Source organism: Triturus cristatus, chromosome 4_2, assembly GCF_964204655.1.
Source record: "Triturus cristatus chromosome 4_2, aTriCri1.1, whole genome shotgun sequence".
Classification (NCBI taxonomy): domain Eukaryota; kingdom Metazoa; phylum Chordata; class Amphibia; order Caudata; family Salamandridae; genus Triturus; species Triturus cristatus.
Genome location: NC_140586.1, coordinates 268267343 through 268292010, shown reverse-complemented (window position 1 = coordinate 268292010; position 24668 = coordinate 268267343). Strand labels below are relative to the sequence as shown.

At 41.7% G+C, this 24668-nt stretch overlaps 1 pseudogene across 1 annotated transcript in view; it reads left to right on the top strand.

Moving 5' to 3' along the window:
* LOC146833609 (cytochrome P450 2D4-like) overlaps positions 1-24668 on the top strand; it is a 225532-nt pseudogene that overhangs the window by 160764 nt on the left and 40100 nt on the right. Inside the window, exons 4-7 of the transcript XR_014960603.1 lie at positions 2363-2523; positions 6644-6817; positions 10427-10568; positions 17547-17734. The product of XR_014960603.1 is annotated as a cytochrome P450 2D4-like (transcript). The remainder of the gene's footprint in view (positions 1-2362; positions 2524-6643; positions 6818-10426; positions 10569-17546; positions 17735-24668) is intronic.

The following is a 24668-nucleotide window of genomic DNA, read 5'->3' as shown; positions in this document are numbered from 1 at the left end:
TTTTGATCCTATTAAAACCTTTGTTTCCATCACACTTCAAAATGACAAAAAAGTGCTTCATTTTTGCTTTTGGTAGTAAGTGCTATATAAATGCAATTACAATACTATACAATTAATATTTGCTTTAAAAAATGTTGGTCTTCCTTTGATAATTGTTCAAATATGTGTCATTTTTTCTTTAATGATTTCACTTCCCACGCTAATAGTAGGTTTAAGGATTATGGGAATATGCATCCTGTAAAGAGACTGGGGAAAAGGGTCATGTACATTTGCTGGGATGCCATTATAATGGGGCTAGGGGCATAGGACTAGTGACATCACTTCAACTTCTGGATTACGGTGAATTAACAACCAGGGATTATTGTATCTAAAATTATGGCGGTACAGTTTGAAATATTTTTTCGGGAATCCAGACTTGAGCATTACGCGATCCATACTCTGATGGGTTTCTCCTTTGCCTGTCCCTCTAGTAGCAAACCACCCTGCTCTGTGCTTAAATATTGCCATGGCAGGAAGAGCAATGGAGAGCTCACATAACCCATTGCATCAAACTACTTAATTTGCTTCACGCGGCCTCATTAAGAGCTCTCTTGATTTAGATGCAGATATACTGGGTGAGGAGTGGGATTGTGGTCGACACCCCCACTTCTAAATCTGAAGAATACAACCTATTTCCAACAGGACAGGGAGTAATGTGCGCACTGGAAAACAAATCCATTTGGTCTAGAAGGTCAGATCAATTCATCAACTAACCTCCATCTCAACTGCTATCCTAGATGATTTGGGAAGGAAGACCACTAGCACAGTCAAGCAACTGGTTCCCAACAGTAGGCACAAGTGCAAAGGAATACGTTATGGTGCCCCTCAGCAAAGCTTAAATGCAGATTTTATGAAGGCACAGACATATCCGCCTGCCTATGGTAATCCTGAACTATGTGAGCACAGGCCATAGCAGCCGCTGACCTGGTGGCTTGTCAAGCCACCCACTACTTTAAATCTGCCTCTAAGCCACCACTCCATTGACCCACATTAGCAGGAGCCTTTATAAATAACTCAGCAGTGGAGAGCAGGCCACTAATGCACTTCTCCAGTCATGTGGTAATGACAGCAGTTAAAGGAACTTGGTAATTGTAAGGTACTGAAGTACCGGGTTTTTAGAACCCAGCGGTGCAGGGGAACACACCCTAAGACTTCGGGTTCTTCCTGTTTCAGACCCACTGCTGATTCTCTCTATCTCACCTCTGTTGGCCTCCTCCTCTGGCCTGGGTTGCTCTGGGTTGCTTTGATGAGAAATGTTAAGTAATGAATAAGAATCTAATTGTGAAAACAGGCAGCAAGCCATTTTCCTCACAATAATCTTGCATATATCGCAAGTGTGGCTGCTTTACTGATGGCCATGTACAACACACTCTGCATACTGAGCCATCTCTTAGAGGCTCAATAATATAAAAGACACGTTATGTAAAGAAGCAAAGTGATTTTGTACAGGATCATGCAAATTGATGGACTGGAAAATTTGCGATTCAAATTTGGCCTCCATATCTTGCCTCTATAATTTAGCCACTGGTCCTCATTACATTATCGGTTCCACCCTTGTTTGATTCCTTTATCAAGAAAAGGCACCAACATCTTACCAAGCCATCCGGTATGAGTGTGGTAAACCTGAAGTAGCCAGATCTGTGACCATTATTGTTCCGGACACAGCCCCTTATATTTGTAATTTTTATTAAAATACATTTTGTAAGATTAATATTTTTCATATAGTCACATAAATGTAATTCATGAGCACACTGGAATAATGAAGCAAGAGTACGATTAGAAGTACTGTAGCAAAAGGTAAACTTCGCTCTCACGCTTACCAATGTATTTTGGCAGTGTACTTTTAAATGCACGAATATTTTGTCTTGTTTAAAAAGAATTGTGAGAAGAAAATCCCCTAAAGGCCCTTTCACGCGGCTTTCTTCTGACACCTCTAGTGACTCTTTCAATTCTGCAAGGTCAATTTATTAAATGGATATTTTACATTTTAGTATCTAGTTTTAAATTCTCAGGCTCTCTCAAGTTCTTGGCAGGTCTAAAGTCAAACTCACTCTGTTCATTCACGCACAGGTCTGCCGACTGGGCTGCCCATCCATGTTCCATACTTTGTAAAGCCAGGGATGTTTGTAAATGGTCCTTCGTTTATAAGCTGAGGGCTTCCTGCACATGTCCCTTCCGAGCTAGCCCAGAGCTGCTGGTTCATGTCTCTTTAAAAATGGAGCTTAGACAAGATTGGCCAGATCTTTGGTTAGCAGAAGCTCTTTTAAACCTTTAGGCCCATAACTGCATTTCATGTTGGTTCTCCTGTGCTTTCTCTTTGCAGGCCGTCCATTTGACCCACATCTCGTGATAAACAATGCTGTGAGCAATGTGATCTGTTCCATCATTTTTGGGGACCGCTTCGAGTATGATGACAAACATTTCCGGAAAGTGCTGAAACTATTTGAGGATATAATAGGCTCTGGCACTGATGTACTTTTGCAGGTAAGTGAGGATTATTATCACAGCACAGATTACTAGGTATCCTGCAGCAGTAAAGTAACTTTGGGTTTAATTAGTATTATTATTATGTAACAATGGTCTTGACAAACAGAACGATTCTGGGTGTTATTTATGTAACTGCAGACTAACAGAATGGCAAAGCAAATTAAAGAAACACATTTCCTTCCTTCAGCGGTTGTTCTAGTATTCATTATGTGCAATTAGCAATAGTCAAGAATCCCCAGGGCTCAGGATGTCCACAACTCCAACTTGAATCTTACATGTCCTATTGAGTGACTCTTAAAAATGCAAGTATTAGTATCCAGACCAAACATGTTTTAATACATTCCCTGAACTGAAGATTCCCCCTGGAAGCCATTCAATTGTAAACTATTTTCCACAATGCAAATTCTTGTACCTGGCTTTCACCTCTAAAAAGAATGTTTGCTAATATTTTGAATTACGACTGTTTTCTCTCTGGTGATATGCAGGAGAAATCAAACACAACATTGTGGTTTTTACATTGTGGCTGGAAGTAAACAAGAATGAATAATTCCTGCATTTTTTTGCCTGAAAATGCATCCATATAATCTTTCAATTTCCTCTAGACATTGCTTTCTCTTATATCTGTGACCCTAGAAGTATTTGGAAAAAAAGTGCAAAACATAACCTTTAATTAATGCATATAAACTAATATCAGTAGTGTGCCCTTTCCCAATCATTTTGGAAAGAAAGGGCGCCTATGAAAGACAAGACATCTCTCAGATTCGGAAAATTGAGAAATTTTAGATGAACCAGAGACCTACTGTCGATATTTTGGATATAAAAGCTGCTTTCACAAATCTTAGATGCTTTGTTCGACTTGAGCCACAGGCAGTAAGAGACCACTTGTTTTTAATTTCCCCTTGTGTTGAATTTCTAAAAATGGGGATATTAGTACATGTAAGGAAAATTGTTTATTATATGGTGTGGTTGTGTGACATTACTGTGTAATAAACTTGCAAACCCGTCTTGTGTCCCGTCAGTTTCGTTTGCAAAACCTTAGGTCAAACCTGAATAGCTGGGGCTTCGAGCAGTCAGGCTTTGTCAAAGGAACAAGTGCAAAGCATTTAGAAGTACCAAAACAGTTGAATAAAAAAGAAATACGAGAGGGGGAGACTGAGAGCGATAAAAGGTCCATTGCCCTTTTTCCAATACCAAGTATAATCCTAAAAGGGAGGGTCACTGTTCCTGAAGAAGAAAGGGGGAGGGGGGAGGTCGAGGGTATAGATAGGAGAGTCAGAGAGACTATTAATTGATGCCCTCACACCTCCCAAGGGATGCCATACTTCATCATAGGGCAGTTGCTCTTCGTCTGGCCGGCAGTCTGGCAGACAAAAGGACGGGTTGGTGTGTTCACACGATGCGACCGCCTAACCTCTGTGATGGTCCTGCACTCTTTTGCCTTGACCCAGGGGGCATTTCCCTCACGCAGATGAGGTTGGATTACTCAAGATAGGATCCAATAGGTGGCACCATCCCACTTTAGGGAGGGCCACCACACACTTCCACTCACATATTATTCTTTTTACTGTTCATGAAGAAGCACCAAAAATCCACCTAATAAATTGACACAGCATCGATTTCCTCTAGGCAATTTTAGATTCACTCACTTCTTTATGAGCACTACCTCACACGCATCATATGGCGAGAAATGTAAAAGATCTCTACTAAAGTGACCCTTCCGGGGGGCCGTAGGGCATTGCAGCACTGGCTCGACCAGGAGCAACCAGCCTATGATTAAGCAAGACATCCCTTGGGATGTGTGAGGGCATTAAGTAAGAGTTTAGCTGACTCCTCTCTATACCCTAAACCTCTCCCCCTTTCTTCCTCTGGAACAGTGACCCCCCTTTTTAGAGTATAAAAAAGAAATATGAAACAAAGAAAATACGGCACCAATTTATAAAAGTAGCTGTATTATTATAAATTATTAGACACCAAGATGGGGCCAAGAACGGTGGTTGCACTTTTATCACAATCCCTGTGGGAAATTTTTGAATTCATTGCTTTCGAAATTTTCTCTCTTTCTTACAGTTGATCTTATTCAACCAGAAGGTATGGACTTAGTCTCGTTCATGGTTAGAGGCCAAGGGACTTTAATCGGTTTTATTGCCCTCTTGGATTATTTTCAACCTCAATCTGTGACCTTTTCTATTCTTAAGGTTTGTTTTAGTGATCATTGCCCACTGTCTATCCACACAGAGATTCAGAATGGTGACCCCTCTTTTATGATGCACTCTTTTATGGCTGAATGTCAGCCGAATAAAGATATTTTGACTGACTGACTGAATGAGACACCAAAATGAACAAAATCCACTGAATGGTTCCTGGGATATATATTACTAAGCACATAATAAATCAGTGTTTTTCATTCAAATTGCAAACAAGCATTGGAAACTAACGGTTGCTTGGAAAACTTTTGAATACTTTTTTAAAGTTGTGTTCGGTTATTTCGGTCCTCTTTGGGTGACCAACTCTGACAGGGAGCAAGTAACAGGGGCCAATGAGATTAATCTAAATCTATATCGAACATAGGTGACAGAGATTTGGTTATCTGTGCCTACAATGTTATGTTTGTGTTCACATGTGTTTGCCAAGTAAAATGGCTGGATTGGTTCTATAATGTTTGGATGTACATGAACCACATTACCTTTCCGTTCCTTTACACCATCACGCAAATTCCCTTGAGCACTCACCCCTTCCCTCTTCTCTGAGCACCAAAGTGTAAGATTGTTGATTAATCTCATGTCCTTTTTTTTTATTTATTCAACGATCTGTGATGCTAATTAGATCACAAGAAATCATCAATTTTCCAGTGACGTTTGAATTCTTTCATGTATTTGAATTTGATTCCACATATGTGTTTTAAAATCAATTCTCCACTGTGACCTTTCATAGCTTATGCTATAGCCAAAACCTCAAGCAATTGTACAGTGTACAATACACTCACCCAGAAACATTGTATATAATTCCATTCATGTTTCTGCCTCACAGAATACACTAAATCTGGCTTTGCTTTGTGGTTACAGTATTCTATTGACAAGGGGCTTTGGAAAAATACTAGGTGCTCCATGTGGATCAGAATTGCACAGTACAAGTCCTGTCACATGGCATTTTCCAAAATCAAACCTGAGAAGAACTGGACTTTCAAACGAGCCTATGTGTTAGAAGATGACATAGGGATCTAGTATAGGGATTTGATGAATACATTGAACATGATTACAGCCTTTATTCACCATCTACCTTTTCTGTTATGTTGATTTTGCATAGTATTTTAACCAGAGTTCTCTTGTAAACAAACCTCAAATAGTGAATGCACCAGCTAGGCACTCCCAGTAGACCACTTCAATGCTTTAGAAATCCTTTTGGCCAGCTCCATGCAATTCTTGGCTGTCACACACATGCCGGTCACTTCGCCATGTGAGAATCATTTTCTTTTTCGGAATTTATTTACATATCTTTCATCTTTCTAACCTCACTCAATGTTACATCAGCAATTGTGATCAGCCAAATTTTGCTACTTAATTACTTTATGACTGTCCCAAGACAGCCTGCCTGGTGTTGAGAGACAGCTAGGGATCATTTTGCTGAGAGTGGCTTACCTGAATGATTGTGATACATTTTGCTTTAATCTTTAGAGACTGTTGATAGAATATCCTCAAATGTTTAAGATTTTCACAGTAGTTTTTAAGAATTGACTTTGCCAGTTTTTTTGCATCAGATATGGGTAGAGAAAATAGGTATATCTAGCGTGTCACAGGTACAAGCTGCTGACTGCGACTCAAATTCCACATTCATCAGAACATGACTCTAGCATTTATTATATTCAAACTAGAAGATATTCTAAAGAAAGGTACAGGAAGCTATATGACCTTTTTAGTGTCTCATAATTAGAACCTCTCTTTGCTTTCAGAAATGTCCATCAAAATGGAGAAATTCCCTCTTTTTTATTTCTCTTCACCAGAGGAGGCACTAACTCACCATTGATTACAACCTCAGTCTTGGTAATTAGGAAGCAGTGATAATAACACTGTCCACTGAAGATGCCCTATCTCAAAGTCACTCTTCTTATTGTGTCCTTCAGTTGGCTAACGTGATTCCTGTCTTGGTTCATGTCCCTGGAGTGGGGCAGAAATTGTTCAAAGCTCAGGAAAATCTCTTTGACTTCTTGAGGGGCATCATCGCAGAGCATAAGGAGAGCTGGGACCCAAACTTGAAGAGGGACTTTATTGATGCCTTTTTGGAGGAAGTGGAGAAGGTAAGGGAGGAACCCAGACATGAATTGGCTTTTTACTAGAGGATGGACCCACCTTTATGTTATGCTACCAGGTTTTTGTATTGTGTTAATTATGAGGAATGTTAAGACAGTGGTGATTCAGCCTGGCAAGCACACACCCCTATGCACAACCTATTATAATTGTATCCATGTCTTTTTTTGCTCCCTTTGGTCATGGGTGTGGCGACTGTCCTCATTCCATTAATTAGCTAGTTCACTGTATCCAGGTACCCTTGTAGCCCACTCAGAACCTGGTAAGCTCTTGGACAATTCACTCAAAAGGTGATGGGAGGCTGCTTGCAATAAATCTAACCACTGTCAATAGCTTGGTGTAGCACTCGATCTATTGTTCTTTTGCTCGCTAAGCCACTTCAGTTTGGACCCAGCAATATGCAAATCAGTCTTGACCTGGTTCCGCATGGGAATCGTCCAGCCTAAACTCCAAGCTGAGTAATCCCTGAAAAGGAACACAAGCAACCCAGGACCGGTTTCACCCTAGTTATGAGCTCATCAGTTGGGTACATCTTGGTTTCAGTGACACAGCGAGCATGGGACCCACAACTGTTTGTACCAATGCCACTTAGGGCAGTACATGAAAACAAAAACATTTGATGGGATGCTGTTTGCAATAAGTCTAACCTCGTGCAATAGCTTGGGGTGGCACTCCAAACCATCGTTCTTTTGCTCATCATGCCATCTCTGTTTGGACTCAGCTATATGCAGATCAGTCTTGACCCTGTTCCTTATCGGAACAGTCCAGCCTGAACTGCCAAGCCAGGTCCTCCCTACATCGAAAGACAAGCATCCCAGGACCAGGGTCACCCTAGTTATAAGCTCGTCAGTCAGGTACAGCTTGGTTCCAGTTATACAGTGAGCATGGGACCCTCGTCTGGGCATTCCCATGCCACTTAGGGCGGTACATGAAACACACAAAAGGTGATGGGAGGCTGCTTATAAAAAGTCTAACCACTAGCAATGGCTCAGGGTAGCATGCCAGTTCTTTTGCCCACCATGGCATCTCTGTTTGGACCCATATATGCAAATCAGTCTTGACCTGTTTCTCATGTGACTTAGATGGCTTGGTGTGCAAAATAACCATGAATTGGGATGCCGCCCGAGTGATTACTAGTGGCTGAGGTTAATTCAAGCATTCCACCCATCACTGATTTGCATACTAATTGTGTCGTCCTAAGTGGAACGGGTATGCCCAGATATGGGTCCTGTGCACACTGTGTCACTGGAACTAAGCTGTACCTGGCTTATGAGCCCATAACTATGGAGAAACGGGTCCTGGAAGGCTTGTGTTCCAGTTCAGGGAGGACCAGGCTTGTCGGGCTGGACTGTTCCCGTTCAGCAGGGTCAAGACTGATTTGCATATTGCTGGGTCCAAACTGAGGTGGCACGTTGTCCAAAATAATGATGGATTGAGATGCGGCCGAGGAATTACCAGTAGCTGAGATTAATTCAAGCATTCTATCCATCACTGCTTTATATACCCAGTGTGCCGGTTGGCACAATGAAGTTGCCATGTCTTCACTGCACCCTTGTGTGGGAGAATAAACTCCAGTACAACGTCTCATTGCTTTAGAGGTACTTGAAATACTGTTGTTGCTGTTGTGTTGTTTTTTATCTCATGTTTTGAACACCTACGTTTGCACACACATTTAAACAACTTAAAATGATGACCAACTGTCTTCTTTTGTCAGGAAGGTTTTGTAATCTTCTATTTGAGTAAACATTTTCCTTACCCTTTAGCGTTAAAATCAATCAATAGCCATTAGCAAATGCAAGATTGTGCTGTGCTTTTCCTGTTTGAGGTTCTTCTCGGCTCATTCCAGGGTTCATGTGCATTAACGTTTACAAACATCACAACTGCATAAACATAGATGAGCATGTTGAGCCATGGGCCTTGATTTTAATAGCTTGAATGTGTTTTTATCAGGTCTCCTTAGACCACTGATCCCACATGAGACATGAGACACCCATTCTTATAGTGAGGAAATTGGCTTATTTACTCCTTACCATACAATATTCATACTGTAATGCTGTGTGTTATGTATTGAATTTTCCTATGACAAAACCATTTTATGCAATATAAATCTACCTATATGTGAGTTATTATAAAAACTGTTGTGAACAAACAATCCTCTGTTGGACTGTAATACTTTATTGCAACTTTGATGGTAGTTTTTCACTGCATCTGGACACTACATACAGCCTGACCTGAGTTTAATCATTGACTTCAGACTCATGTATACCCAGAGAGTCAAGATGTTTAAATGAGCCCCCACTTTCTGTTGCACACGGTGCACCTTGAGGTTTGGGGCATATTTACAAGGCCCTTTAGCCTCTGGAGCGTATTTTTAGATGATGCTGCAGTGGCGTAGTGCCATTTCACATATTTACAAGGTGGCACTAAGCTACTTAACGTGGCCTAATGCCACCTTGTAAATATGCCCCTTTCTGCACCAGTCTGCTGCGGCAAAGGGGTGGGCATTGGGTATTGTAGTGGGTGTTTCACCGCAAAACCCATTGCTTGTTTATGCTGGCCCAGATTTTCAAGGCTGGGGCAGCAGAAAAAACGTAGGCCAGCAATACCTGGTCTTAGGATAGCGATACTAGGAGACATATTTAATCTTTTTTTTTCTCTTTGCATGAGCTGCATTCTGCAGCACACATAGAAAGAGCAAATCACCATTATTGATTGTTTATGTGCAGAATGGTGTCCCTTCTTGCATATAAACAATCCCCCCTGCAGTGCAGGCACCCTTGCAACATGGTGCAAGAGTGCCTGCGCTGGCACTAGGCAGCTTTTTAAGTGCCAGCGCTTGGGGAAACACCAGGGTGCACCGTATTTTTGTCAATACGGCTCATCCCTGCATTTTAAAATTGTCAGACTACGGCATTGCCGAATTTTGCGTATTACCCCCTCTGAACATTTTTAGTCAATTTGCCCCTTTGTGTAATGTTGGCTGCTTGCAGCACCCTCCCTATTATGATAGCGTTGGTTGCTAAGAGGTGAGCGTGAGAGTAGAGGGCATGGATGGAAGGAGAAATCTGCAATCTGGTCCTTCTCTTTCCAAGATACATCCCAGATAACAACATGAAGTAGTAAATTATAATTAGGATGCGTAATATCTGTAGAAGAACATATACCCCAGCCTTTTTTCACTAAGGACTACTAGCTTTGCAGCACAAATTCTTTTGAGTTTGTCATGAGTGTCACAGTTTTCTTAAGGCCAGACCCCAGCAGCAACCTGGTTGTACCAAACTGCAGGGCTGTAAAAGTGTCTATGTTTGTTGTGTGGTCGCCGGGGTACAAACCCAGTGATCAAAGACCTTATTGGGTCAAGAACTTTCTTATTAATTTGTGAATTTTATGGAGTGGGCAGGGCAGACAGCTCTGTTTGCTTTCCATCAGGACTCTGTTGTGCAATAAGTATCAGCAGTAGCCACATTTCCCAGCAATGATGAGATTTGCACTTCTTTTGCTGTCGTGCGTTACGGATTCTCTCCATCATATAAGGTAAATAATTTCTTATAATAACAATACACTTTGATTGAACTCTGCCTTTATTAATGTCCTTCCAGGTCAAAGGTGACCCCCAAAGCAGTTTCAGTGAGCTCAATCTCCTCGTGACTGTCAGTGACATGTTTTCAGCAGGCACAGAGACCACTTCCACAACTCTACGCCATGGGCTGTTGTACATGATGCTCTACCCAGACATTCAAAGTAAGTGCCCTATTTGCTTTTGGTTATTCATGGAACAAAAGGGCTAAATGATCTTAGCTCCCATCAGGGCTCTATCTCTCCTCCTACAAAATAACATTATTGATCAAAAAGCTAATATCACAACTTACCAACAGTTTACCTGAATTGACTTGTGAACCTCTGACCGTCTCAATTTTCTCCCCCTCAACTGTATCCAAATGAGTCTTCTAACAGTCAAGCTCAAGGGGCATTTACCCCATTTGACCAATCATTTAAATTCATTTCAAAAATAGTTTATTTACTTAGCTAAAATATGGCAAAACCATTTTATTCATGAAATGTTAAAAGGCATCTATTTATAGGCAGTGACATAACAAAAAACAATGCCCCCCCTCGCAGAATGGGATGAGGGCCCCCGAGTTCACGTACCTCGCAGATATTTTTGGCCTTGGACTGAATCAGTTCCCCTTTGAAGGGTTGTTATCTAAGAAAACAATGCAGAAAATGACAAATTGTATTGTGTGCAATTTCATTTATATATAGCGCTTATTGCCCATGAGGTGAGGGAGCAAGCACTATAAAAATCGAATGAAGGGGAGAATTTTTTTCTTTTTAAATGGGTTTGCAGTGGCTCAGTGTCCTCCAGACAGTCCAGACTTTTTCTGTCAATTGCATTGCATCTTGCATTGTATTGAGGCAGAGGGGGCGTGTTTTTTTTATTTGTTTTTATAATTCAAATCCAAGTAGTGGCTAAAAAAAATATGAACCTGCAAAGTGGTATTGGCAAATGTTATGTTATGTTATGTTAGGCACATTTGTAGTGCGCTCAGCTGCCCCAGCTAAGGGGCGTCCTGGCGCATGACAAGGTGAGACATAATAACACTCAACAGAAAAAAGAGAACAACCAGAAAAGAAAAAGTCAAAACAGAAAGGTTTTGATGGCTTTCCGAAACAGTAGAAGGTCTTCCATCAAGCGAATCTCAATCGGAAGAGAGTTCCAAAGCCCTGCTGCTATGACCCGAAAAGACCGGCCACCAGCACGGCTAAGCTTAAACCTTGGGACCACAGCGAGCGCTTGGCCCGATGATCTCAAAAAACGGGTCGGGACATACCAAGACAAGAGATTAGAGAGGATCTGGGGAGCTGATCCCTTCAAGATCTTAAAAGCCAAACATAGGACTTTGAAGTGAATTCTTGTCTTGACCGGCAGCCAATGCAAAGATCGAAGAGTGCTAGAGACAGAGCAGGACCTGGGCAAGCCAACTATGGCTCTAGCTGCAGCATTTTGGACACGTTGAAGGCGGATGATTTCTGCCTGGTTGACCCCAACCAGGAGAGATCTGGCATAGTCCAGGCGAGATATTACTGTTGCCTGAACCACCAGCTGCCTGGTAGGGGGGTCAAAAAACTTCAGGACAGGTCTTAAACTCCGAAGGACCCCAAAACAACAGGCCGCAGTCTTCTTAGTGTGCCCAACGAAGCTAAGAGTGGGATCCAGCCACACTCCCAAGTTTCTCAACTCCGTTACCGGAATTGGGGACGGCCCAAGCTCCGGAGGCCACCATCTGTCACCCCAGAGTTCCATCCCCTTCCCGACCACCATGACCTCGGTCTTCTTAGTGTTGAGCTGGAGACAGTTGGTATTCATCCAGCTCGCCACCGCCCTCAGTCCACTCTGGAATCGAGGGGCATCCTGCCCAGCATCCCCACTGATAGTAACCGCTAGCTGAGTGTCGTCGGCATATGAGACCATAGTCATGCCCCACTGCTTGGCGACATCAGCCAGCGGTCTCATGTAAAGATTGAATAACGTGGGACTCAGTGAGGATCCCTGCGGCACTCCCAGGCCCAGAGGATGGAATTTGGACTGATACGGTGGTATAGCAACACAGAAGGAACGCTCGTCGAGAAAGGAACGGAACCACTGTAGGGCAAGCCCAGCAATGCCTATCTCCTCCAGGCGGTGCAGAAGGATGCGGTGTGAGACAGTATCGAAGGCGGCGCTCAGATCTAATAGTACTAGAGCCGCCGTCTGTCCCACATCCAGCACCATACGCAGATGTTCAGCCATGGCGAGAAGGGCTGTCTCCGTGCTGTGCCCAGCCCGGAACCCGTTTTGAGTAGCATCCAGAATATTGGCTCGGGTAAGATGGTCAGAAAGAACCTGATTGACGTGGGCCTCCACAACTTTCGCCGTCCAAGGAAGCAAGGAAATGGGCCGGTAGCTCTCCGGTTTTAACGGATCCAGTGAGGGTTTCTTCAGGATAGGAGAAACCACTGCCCGCTTCCATTTAGCTGGAACCGTACCCGTGGCCAACGAGATGTTAATCAAGGAGCGTACCATGGAACGTCCCACAAAAGACTGGTCCCTGAAGAGGGCAGGTCTTAACGGATCCAAGGGTGATCCAGATTTAATTTTCTGGGTCATCCTATCAAATCCCTCAGGAAGAAGCAAGGGAAGAGAATCCAAAATGGGGAGGCCAGGGATAATATCCAGGGCCCCCGATGATGACCCCGTGCAGGGAAAAGCCCGGTAGATGCCCTGCACTTTCTCCAGAAAGAAAGAAGCCAAGGCCTCACAGTGAGAGGTAGAAGCCGTTGCCTGGGAGGAAATTCTTTTTGCCAAAAGATCTTTGAGAGCCTTGAATATAGATTTGGACGGGTTAATACTATTGCGGAATTCTACCGAGTAGAACGCCGCACGGGCTCTACAGATGGCACGGTGATAAACCTTAACGGAAGTCAGATACAATGCTTTCTTAGCAGTATCATAAGACCTCCGCCACTCTCTCTCGGCCCGCCTACAGCTCCCTTTCAAAGCACGAAGGGCGCTGTCATACCAGGGGCTCGACTCTCTGGAGCTAAGTTTACTTACCATGATGGGAATCAGTGAGTCAAGCGCCCTGGTAATCCACTGGCAGAACTGGTCATAACCCGTTTCCACATTGTCCAAGGGTCCTAACGGATCTACAGCCAAAACGTGATGAAGGTCTTCCAGCCTAAGTTTATTCCAGTGCCTTCTAGGGACTAATCTAACTGGGGGAATAGAAGGGATCTCAGGCAGAGAAACCCAGATAGCCACTAAAAAGTGGTCCGTCCACCCTAAAGGTGAGATGGAAGAGACTGTAGCTTCCGTTAGATTAGTGAAAAAGGGGTCCAATATATGCCCTCCTACGTGCGTGGGTTGTGATACCTTTTGAGACAGCTGAAGGGCCTCGAGGTCAGCTAAAATATTAATAACAGCCGGCACGCTCTGATTGTCGAAATGGAGGTTGAGATCTCCCAAGATGGAAAAATTGGCACAGCCAATTGCCAGAGAGCTAACGGCGTCAGGGAAAGCTTCTCTGAACGCAACGTCCCTGCCTGGGGGTCGATATACCACCATCCCCGAAATCGAAAACTGGGGACTGATCGAGATATTAAAAGAGGCGCTTTCGCACCCAGCAATATCTAAAGCATTCCAGCTACAGGAGAAACTAGATTTAACAGCAAGGGCAATACCCCCTCCTCTAGATGGACGATTAAGAGTAAAGATGGAATACTCAGGGGGGAAGGCCAGATTAATAATGGCTGCATCGTCTTCCTGCAACCAGGTTTCCGTGATGGCAAATATATCTGGGGTCTCATCCCGCATAAGGTCCAAGATGGCTTGATGGTGTTGCACCAAGGACCTGACATTCAGGCTAAATATACGAAGAACATGCGCCGAGCCATTATTCCGAGAGGCGATAGTGGAAGGCCTCTGGCGGGTATGAACGGGAGAGGCAAGTGCCCAACTCCCACAGGCACACCAATAAGGGCCGCTAAGGGGATGGATTAGTGCCTGATTACACTTAGGAATAGTCAGTCCAATGGACCACAGAGTCTCATTGGAATAAGTGATCATCACGACGCCGGTTGGAAAAATGCCAAGGAATAGCACGCTGCGCCTCGCGCGTCCTAAGCGCGGACGGGCGCTAGACTCCGGCTAAGTGACGGCGTCCCGCTGCGCGACCCCGCTGCGCGGGGGGAGGGGCAACTTTAAATAGGCGTCCCGCGAGGCTGACCGAGCGCAAGATCGCTCAAAATGGCGCCCGCCGGGAGAAGCAGTGCCCAACCAAAGATGGCGCCCAACCAGGACTACCCCCGTGACCCGGACCCACCAAAGTGGCGGTGATTTGCAAACTTTTATATGCAGTGTAAGGGAAAGGGAGAACCCAGCCTGGTCCCAATAAAAACAAGGACAAATAAAGCAAATCAACACAAATAGCAAACAGGAAATTTTTAAAAATACAAAGCGCTAGCAGCAGCGCAAGCGCAGCTATGCAAATACCTTGTCCGGCTGCAGCGTTGTAAAGATCGCCTTAAATAGGCGTCCCGCGAGGCTGACCGAGCGCAAGATCGCTCAAAATGGCGCCCGCCGGGAGAAGCAGTGCCCAACCAAAGATGGCGCCCAACCAGGACTACCCCCGTGACCTGGACCCACCAAAGCGGCGGTGATTTGCAAACTTTTATATGCAGTGTAAGGGAAAGGGAGAACCCAGCCTGGTCCCTATAAAAACAGGGACAAATAAAGCAAATCAACACAAATAGCAAACAGGAAATTTTTAAAAATAAAAAGCGCTAGCAGCAGCGCAAGCGCAGCTATGCAAATACCTTGTCCGCAAAGTGGTACTGGCAATAGGGTTATGGGCAGTACTTTTTCTGTGGTTGCTGGTGCACGTCACTTATTAACATAGTCACTGGAATTATGCGACAGGGCATGACCAAATTATGAAGCAGAGTTGAATAAATTATGGAGCAAGAATAGGGATACTATGCAGTGTAATGTGGCACATTTTGTGATAGTACTACTTTATTAGTTAGTCATTTTTACACATCTGAGCTAAGGTTTGACTTCACTAGCACTAACTTACCACCTACATACAGGAATAAACAACTAATGATGGAAAGTCAACCTTTGCATAAGGCCTTCCACTGTTCAGCAATACATATTTTCAGTAGCGTTTGATCCATCCGAGATTGAAACACATTTTACTGCTAAAATCTTCAATGTGCGGCAAATGCAAATCCACAATGATGCAATAAAAGGCTGCGGTCCCAGAAGTGCATAATTCCAGTTACACTAATTATTAGTGAGAACAGGGCCTTTAAAAAAATGGTCCCACAAGCAGCAGTCCAGATCCTTGAAGTAAAATATCCCTGGCTTTATGTTCTATCTCAGAAGCAGGGCCAGCTAAGAATCAAGTACTGATGTTGCTTGGGAGACTGTCATGAAGTATTGGCTTCAGGGTGATGGCTTGACAATAACACCAGATCATACAGGTAGTTAAACAGTCAATACACAGGCAGCGGTTCATAGCAGGCTGTAACTGTTCTCCTCTTCCTCAAATATGCTCTTTGGATAAGTTTGGTTTGAGCAGGACACACATACTACAGAAGGGACACAAATGAGGTGCAATATTCCATTAAGTCTTGTTGAGGACTACTGGGTGCTAACCTCTCATAGTCCACTCCACAGAAGGCACTTGTGTGCCTGTCCCACTGTGTTTTTGGTGGATGGACCCACTATAGACCGAAGAGGTGGATCAACATGGCACTGTGCATGGACAACAGCTGGCACTGTGCCTACTGAAACTTTCTACTCCAGTAGCATGTATGCCCCAGACAGCCCTGCCGTCGTGATGTCTACCTCTCGGTCATTTTCCCCATCTGTGCAAGTCACAGCTGGTGCTTGGAAAACCTTGAGAGGAAGGAGGATGCCATGCTCTAGATCTGAGACACACATACATTTCAAAGACTCACTTGAAATGCACGTTGGCTGTGCAGGTGCTGGGCCTTGCTGCTATTCCTCAAGCGGATCCATTTTTTGCAGTCAGCTGGAGCCTGCTTCACCTTCTACTACTCTATGCCAAATGCATATCAAATAAGTCTGCTTCTCTGTGTCTGCGGGAACACATTCATGTGCTCATTGGGAGATCCTCCAACAAACATCGTCTTGTTACTTGGAACCATTTGTATATTCTGTGGCTTATGTTGCTTTTGCTAAAAAAAGACCTTCCAGTAGGACTAGAATGCCTCTAGGCGAGATTTCTTAACACGGGTGGTCGTGGCTGGTCACAACAGTTAGCTTTGAGAAATCTGCGTCTTTACCACGCCTTCCTTTACCATGCTTATCGTTACAGCGACATGCCTTAGGGAAGCACTGGACTTAGGAGTGGTATAATTTACTATTCCAACTACATGTTGTGCAACAGTAGGGAAAGCGTTGGAGTTTAAATTACAAGGCCGCTTTCCCTAAGGTATATCGTTTTATCGATATACATGATACAGGAACGTGTGGAAAGACGCATACGTTGTAATGCTTTCGTTGTAATGGCAGTGCATGGTTTGTAAATGCTGTTTCCCCATTTTGACTATTTGATGACGAAAGATAAAACACTGTATGAACAAAAACATGAACGAGGTGCACAGTGCAACATTTAAGAGACACATTTTATTTGCAATCAGGCTTAGACCCAATATAAGTTTTCTGGCTCTACTTATATTAACTTAAACACATAATTTATTAAATACTGAAGGACATTTTAACTCTCAGTGCTCAGAGAAATGATAAAGCGTGTTTAAAATGTGCAGTGTATGACATTGTAAATAAATCTGACACCTTGCCATGCCAACTTTAAAATGCTTCATTATGGAAACACAGCACACTAACATTACATGCATATTAATTTAACAGACATTTTTATTAATTCTAAATTCATGCTCATGCACACTTTAATATTGTGTCAGGATCATGGAAGAAAAATTATAGTCCCCAGTAAGCATAAGCTAAAGCAAAAGTTCTTTAAAATATAGCTACCACCAAAAATATTCCGGGGCCAATGACTCAACGGATTAGATTTCACATTTTGTATTTAAATTGAATTCTCTGTTTACAGTCACTTTGTTCACTTACAACATTTTATGCATATCAACTGAAGTTGACATCTATTTTACTTACTGTCTCTCTCTGTCTAGGAAGAGTCCAGGAAGAAATTGATCGGGTGATCGGAAGAGAGAGGAAACCTACAATGGATGACCGGGCCAACATGCCTTATACCAATGCTGTAATCCATGAAATTCAGCGATATAGTGATATTCTTCCCCTCTCTGTACCGCACATGACATCAAGAGACACAGAGGTTAATGGCTACTTTATACCAAAGGTAATTCTAGTTATATTTTCAATCCAGCAACCTCCTCTTAAGAGAGTCTAGTTCTCTTCAGACAGTTTTCCTCAAGGACAGACATCCATTTTAATGGTAAATCAAAAGACATGGTTAGCCATTGATGGTCTTTGTTGCTCATTAGCTGTATACACAAATAAATCTCTGAATGCCTGTTGAAATTGGGGGTTTCTAGCTAGCAGTGACTTGCACCCTGTCCAAGTAGGGACCCTTCCTTCTAGTCGGGGTAAAGAAGTTACTCACTCAAGATAAGCCCTGCTCACCCCCTTGGTAGCTTGGCACGAGCAGTCAGGCTTCTCCCAGATGAAATGTGTCAAGTATTTGTACATAAACACACAGTAACACAGTGACAACACTACAAATTGACACCACACCAGTTTAGAAAAATAATCAATCTTTATCTAAACCAAACAAGACCAAAACAACAAAAATCCAACATACACAAATCAAGATATTACTTTTAAAATGTTTAAAGCAGTTCAGTCAATATAAGTTTTAGCATAAAGTACCTGGGAAGCGTAAAAAAAAAGAAAAAACAGGTGCAGGAAAAGTGAGGCGCCGGAGAGCAAGGTGATGCATTGGTTCCTTACTCACAGGGAAAGTAATACGTCCGTTCCTTGCATCCAGAGGAGTTGATTAGCCGGTTCCTTACTGTTATGCTGAGGAGGTGATGCGTCAGTTCCTTACTGTGAGAGAAGGTGATGCATCGATTTCTTACTGTGCTGGGAGGTGATGCGTCATATTTTTACTGCGTGGGTAGGTGATGTGTTGTTTGTCCAGACACGCAGCCTTGGTTCCTTACTGACGCCCAGCGTCGATGTTGACTTGGCACACAGGTGCAATGCGTGGAAAATCTGGATACTCTGGGGTTGATGCTGCAGAGGTGAAACAGGCATTACGCTGATTCTCCCAGCTGCAAACAGGCACTGCATCGATCATTTGGCCACAGCACGGTGATGCTTTGGTTTTTTGACCACACTGCAAGCTTGTGGCGGGAAAAACAGGCGCAGCAGGTCGCCTCTTTTTCTGCTGAAAAGTCACTTCCAAGGTCCCAGAATAGGAATTGGCACCTTGTGGCAGGTCAGAACTCCCAGCAGAGGAGTTCAGGTGCTGCACGTTAAGTCTTTGATGGCCCTAAGACTTCCAACAGGAGGCAAGAACACACATTCCCTTGTAGAACCTTGATAAGCAGGATACAAAGCAAAGTCCAGTCTTTGTACTTCTCCAAGACAGATGCAGCAAACAATAGGCCAGTACAACACAGCAGCAAACAGAGTGGCAGTTCTCCTCATACAGCTTCTCCAGCTCTTCTTCTTGGCAGAATATCCTCTTAGTCCAGAAGTGTTCTAAAAATGTGGGGTCAGAGATCCAATAATTATACCTCTTTTGGCCTTTAAAGTAGGAATACTTCAAAGGATAGTTCTTTGTAGTGCACAGATCCTGCCTTACCCTGTCCTGGCTCCAGACACACTAAAGTGGGGTGGAGACAGCATTGTGAGAGGACAGACACAGCCCTATTCAAGTGCCAGTGACAACTCCTCTCACCACTCTTGCTCAGGAAGACCCATCAGCCTGGTGATTTCCAATCAGGATATGCAGGGCACACCTCAGCTCCTTTTGTGTGATTGTCTAGAATCAATACACAAACAGCCCAACTGTCAGTCTAAACCAGATGTTGATTCCACAGACAGGCAGAGGCACAGAATTGTAAAGCAAGAAAATGCCCACTTTCTAAAAGTGCCATTTTCAAGCACACAGTTTAAAAAACATCTTCACCGAAAAATGTGTTTTAAATCCTGAGTTCGGGGAACCCAAATCCCAAATCTCTATCTCTTCCCAATGGAAGTTACGCTTGTAAGATCTTACAAGGCAGCTCCAATGATAACCTATGGGAGAGATAGTCCTTGACATAGTGAAAAACCAAAGTAGCAGTATTTCACTATCAGGACATGTAAAAGACACCAGTACATGTCCCACCTTTAGCGTACACTGCACCCTGTCCATACAGCTAACTTGGGCCTGCCTTAGGGAGGCATTACATTCAGAAAAAGGAAAGCTTTGGGCCTGGCAAGTGGGTGCATTTGTCAGATCAAAGAGATGGAGAGGCACACTCAAAATCTTAAACAGAATACTCCAATTAGGTCCACTAAATTAAATACTCATACTACAAAGCGTGCTGCAGTGGATGGCAATTATAGTCTAATTGATGCCTACAAAACGCAACAATATCAAGAGTCAGTGGGACTCGTCCTCTGCGCACTGTTGCTGCAGGTGAAATATACCAATACCATTAAATAATAATAATAACAATAACAACAATTAATGAACTCTTCCAATGAAAAGCATTTATCCACAACAAACTCAATAGTTTGTAAAATGTGTTAACATAATGAAAATTCAAACACAGTTCAGAAAATTGTCCATAATCCTTCGTAAAGTAACATTTGAATGTCAGACAATTATTTTCATCAGTCCATAAGCTTTCTTGATGCCCAATGCATTTCGGGCCACCGCTGGCCCTTCTTCAGGGGCTTGAACTCTACAAAAATGAACAGAGATATAATGCAAACAGGTAGAACAAAGACATCATCGATATCAAAGCAGCGGAAAGTGGAAATCAAAATACAGTGTTTGAAGCTGAGCTTATAGAAGAGCAGAAAAAGACCCTCCACCTTGGTGCATCAAATGTGAGAGATATACTCACTAGAAAAACTCGGGGGATCTTCTAATCTGAAAAAGCAAACAATGTGTGACTCAGCGATAAGCTGCTCACCAAAAAACTAAAAGGAAGTGAAAATATACGCTTAAGTAAGAAAACATGAGTACCTCTTCAGTCACAATCTGCAGTGCTCTGGTAACCAAAAGACTGGTCAAAATAACCTGTTGACATAAAATCATACGGAAAAATGAACCCGTATCTAATATGGCGAAAGTAACAAAAACTCAAATGAGAACGCGTCGACAAAATAAATAAAGCTGAATCATGTTACCTTCTCAAGTGGCTGACAGTCCTTGGTATCAGGACACGCAAATGGCAAAGCAAACTCGAAAACGATCAGCTGCAAAACCGCACATGTATAATACAAACACGCCGAACGCGGAAGTACACGGTCGGCTCAGAAAACTTTGAACTTTGATGGGATCTTATTTACCACTATGTATTCCTTTACTATCTTTATCCTAATTCCATACTTATGTTCTTTATTTAACTATCATTATTCCCACTCCATCATAAGCAACAGCAGGTTAAAGTATATGGAATTTGTAAGGCTCAGATTTACTATCTCCATTCTATCCCCATTTCAACCTGAGCAACAGTATTGAAAATGCTGAACTTTGGTAGGGTCAAATTTACTATTCCCCACTCCATCATAAGCAACAGTGGGGAACATATTGGACTTTGGATTGGTCAGATGCATTGTTCCCACTCCAACGTAAGCAATGGTAGGGGCAATATTGTGCTTTAGAGTGGTCGGATTTACTTACACCTCCCCAAAATAAGCAACCGCAGAGAAAGTGTTGGATTTTGGAGATGTACTATTCCAAATCGAAACAGAGCAAAGTTGTTGAACTTTGACGTGCTAGATTTGCTATTACCACTCGAAGCTAAGGAACAGTAGGAGAAGTATTGGACTTTGGAAAGATAAAAATTTCTATTTCCAATGTGCATACTGACCAGCAGTAGAAAAAGTTTAAAGATCTAAAAGAATCACATTTACTATTTCCAAACCTAAATAACAAAAGAGTTACATTGAATAAAAGTAAAACATTATTGGAAATATATGTAGTAAATAAAAAAAGTCCCATTGGGAACATATACAACACAATACATTAAGTAGTTCAAAATATATATCAATGTAAGTACAACTTAAAATCACAACATAACAAGTTATAACTACAATTGTTTAAACACTTCCACCCTACTTCCCCACAAATGAAACAATCTATAGAAAATAAAAAAGTAAAAATAAATCATAATTTATGAAACATCCTAAACACAAAAACGATATAATTACAAATGACAAATAACACAAATATTTTAAAATATATTTACCAGTTTTAAAGAACAATCAAATACTCAAATCTTTCCATGTATTTCTTTAAATATTTAATTATAACCAATTAACAAACCAATTAATTGAAAATGAATTCACTAATTTATAACATTAAAAATGTATATTCAAAATTCTTCCTTCGCTAGTCCTCTACAAACCCGACATCTCGCCAAACAATATTCAAAATATTATGCATTATAAAGAAAAAACATGCAAGGATTGCACTAAAAATTATAATGAAAAATATTAAATGTTATACTTTAAAAACACTCATTAATAAAATGAATAGCCTGATCAACCAATGAAAAAGTTAATTATCACTTTAGAGAATACTATAAAATACCTATTATTCACATACAAAACAAACAAGTAGGAGTGTACTTAATTTCTGTAATTTGCTTTAGTGTAGTTAAAGAAAGTTCAACATTATTATGTGAAGTTACATGTAACTATGCACAATTACATAAAATGCAAAATTGGGATTTGGTATGCTATTTGAATGTGAAATGCATCCTCACATCCACTTTAGACATGAGGATGCATTTTGTGCTGCAAAAATAGTTTTTGTTTAGGATTTGGTCAGGTTTTAAAAAAATTATATTAAGGTTGCAAAGCAATAACTGTAGTAGAATTAAGCATAAGGGTGAATTTGAGGATATAAACAATGGTATAATGCCGAATAATGAGTCGAAAGTCAAAGGAAGAAGGTGCAACCTGCACATTTTTGTCCTTCACATCTTGGATATGAGGTCATAAGACTGGACAGACCTGGGCGAATTGGGGAGGACATACTTCATTTCATAACACCTCCCTTTCCAATACAAAAATAGACCTACAATTGCAAAACTGCCGGATTCTGCATTATAAATGACTCTCCTGGTGAAAAAACAGAGGGGTATATTTACAAGGGGATAGCGCCACCAGAATATCGCTTTTAGTGATGTTCTGATGGTGCGATGCCCTTCTCCATATTTACACAAAGTGGCGTTAAGACACTTTTTGTGGCGTAAAGCCACCTTGTAAATACGCTCTTTAGACGCATCATTTAGCGTGAATGGGGCGTACCATGGATATTGCTGTGGGCATTCCACCACAACGCTGAAGCAGCGCCAAAAACTAAACCCATGCAAGAGCAGGCGTTAGAATGGCAAAATGAGGAAAAATACTGTATTTTTCCTCATTTTTGCTTTTACTATGTGTGTTGCATTCTGCAGCACACATAGAAAGAGCAAAACATCCTTAATGAATGTTTATGTGCAGGAAGGTGTTCCTTCCTGCACATAAACAATCATTAAATAATGACGATTTGCTAATTCTATGTGTGCTGCATTCTGCATTTACAGTACAATACAGTCATCTGAATTCATAGGCATTGTAGAACACCTTAAGCAGATGTACTTCTGCAGTCTTCCCTCTTGTATTCAGTGAAAATATGTACCTAGGCTTACAGAATACTTGTTCCTTTAACTTTGTGATCGCTATATTACTTTGTGTTTGCACATTTGATGGATTGTTAATAAAAGCAAATATTTCAATGGATTAACTTGTTGCAATTCCTTTTGAAAGTTTGAGAAAAATGATTGCTTCATTTGCTCAACAGACCCACATTTGTTTACAAATTGGGTACAGAATAATTGGTTGAAACAAGATTTTAAAAGTATCCAACCTTTACACCTAAGGGGAGAACAATGTAGACAGCTTCCCAGCTAAATTAAAAAAACAGCTTTTTTCTTGTCTTGGTGCTAGAATGTTAGCATATCCGTTATAGTCTGTAACCAAAAGAGATAGAGGTCTATAATTGTTGAAAGTGGTGTTATCCCTGTCTTGTTTGAGTTAAGGCAAATTATCACTCCTTTGAAGGTACCACAAGCTTTTTTTTGAGAAATAAAAGCTGAGCTCATATAATTTGAAAAAGTAAGAGAAAGAATAAAATGCAGTGAGGAAGCCATCAGGGCCTACTTCTTTCATTCAGTTTGAAAGTGACAGTCATAATCACCCCATCAATAGTGATATTTTTTAAATATATGGCCAATTCAATAATAGGAGAAAGATCCATGGAAATTGAAGGGAACTAATTGTTAAACTTGTCATCTTCTACTCTAGGTTATTGAGGTTATATATGTTTATAAAACTGAAGGAAAGAATCACTATTTTCAGATAGGGTATTTCTAGCTACACAGTTCTCTCCACTTATAAAAGAGATTAAGGGTATTTCTTTTTAACTTTCAAATAATTTCCTAATAATTTCCCATTTCTAGTTTTAACAGCCCCCCCCCCCCCCCCCCGGGAATGTGGCTTTCATTTGATTTCTAATTCCAGGCCCATATTCTGTTTTTGACGTATTACATTCAAATGTAGCTGTATTTAAATGATGGAGAGGGTATTGAGATTTCAAGGTGTAAATGTTATGTTCTTTTCTTAAATGCAACTATTGAGATGAGGCATTGTAAACATCTCATTGTTTTGAATGTATATATCTGATGGACTGCTTTAATTCAGAATTTTAACTGAGAAAGCAGGACATTCATTCAGAAATTGGGAGCCATTTAATAAATCTCTGTTAAATCTACATTGATTGGTACCTACTGTAGGCAGAATATCAAAATCAGAACAAAATCAAAGCATGAGCAACAAATAGTTTAAAGCCAGTTTCTGAATGTAAAATATTATTTGTGAGTTTTAAGTATAAAAAAATTAAAACAATGCTAGGTTGAGTGTCATGAACAGGAGAGTAAAATATACTTATTTTTATCTGGATTACATAATAATCACACATCAGAGAAGTCTCTCCACCCCATTATTGTGTTAGACGTTTTTACATTTTATATTGAAAGCATAATGATCACCTACAGAGAAAG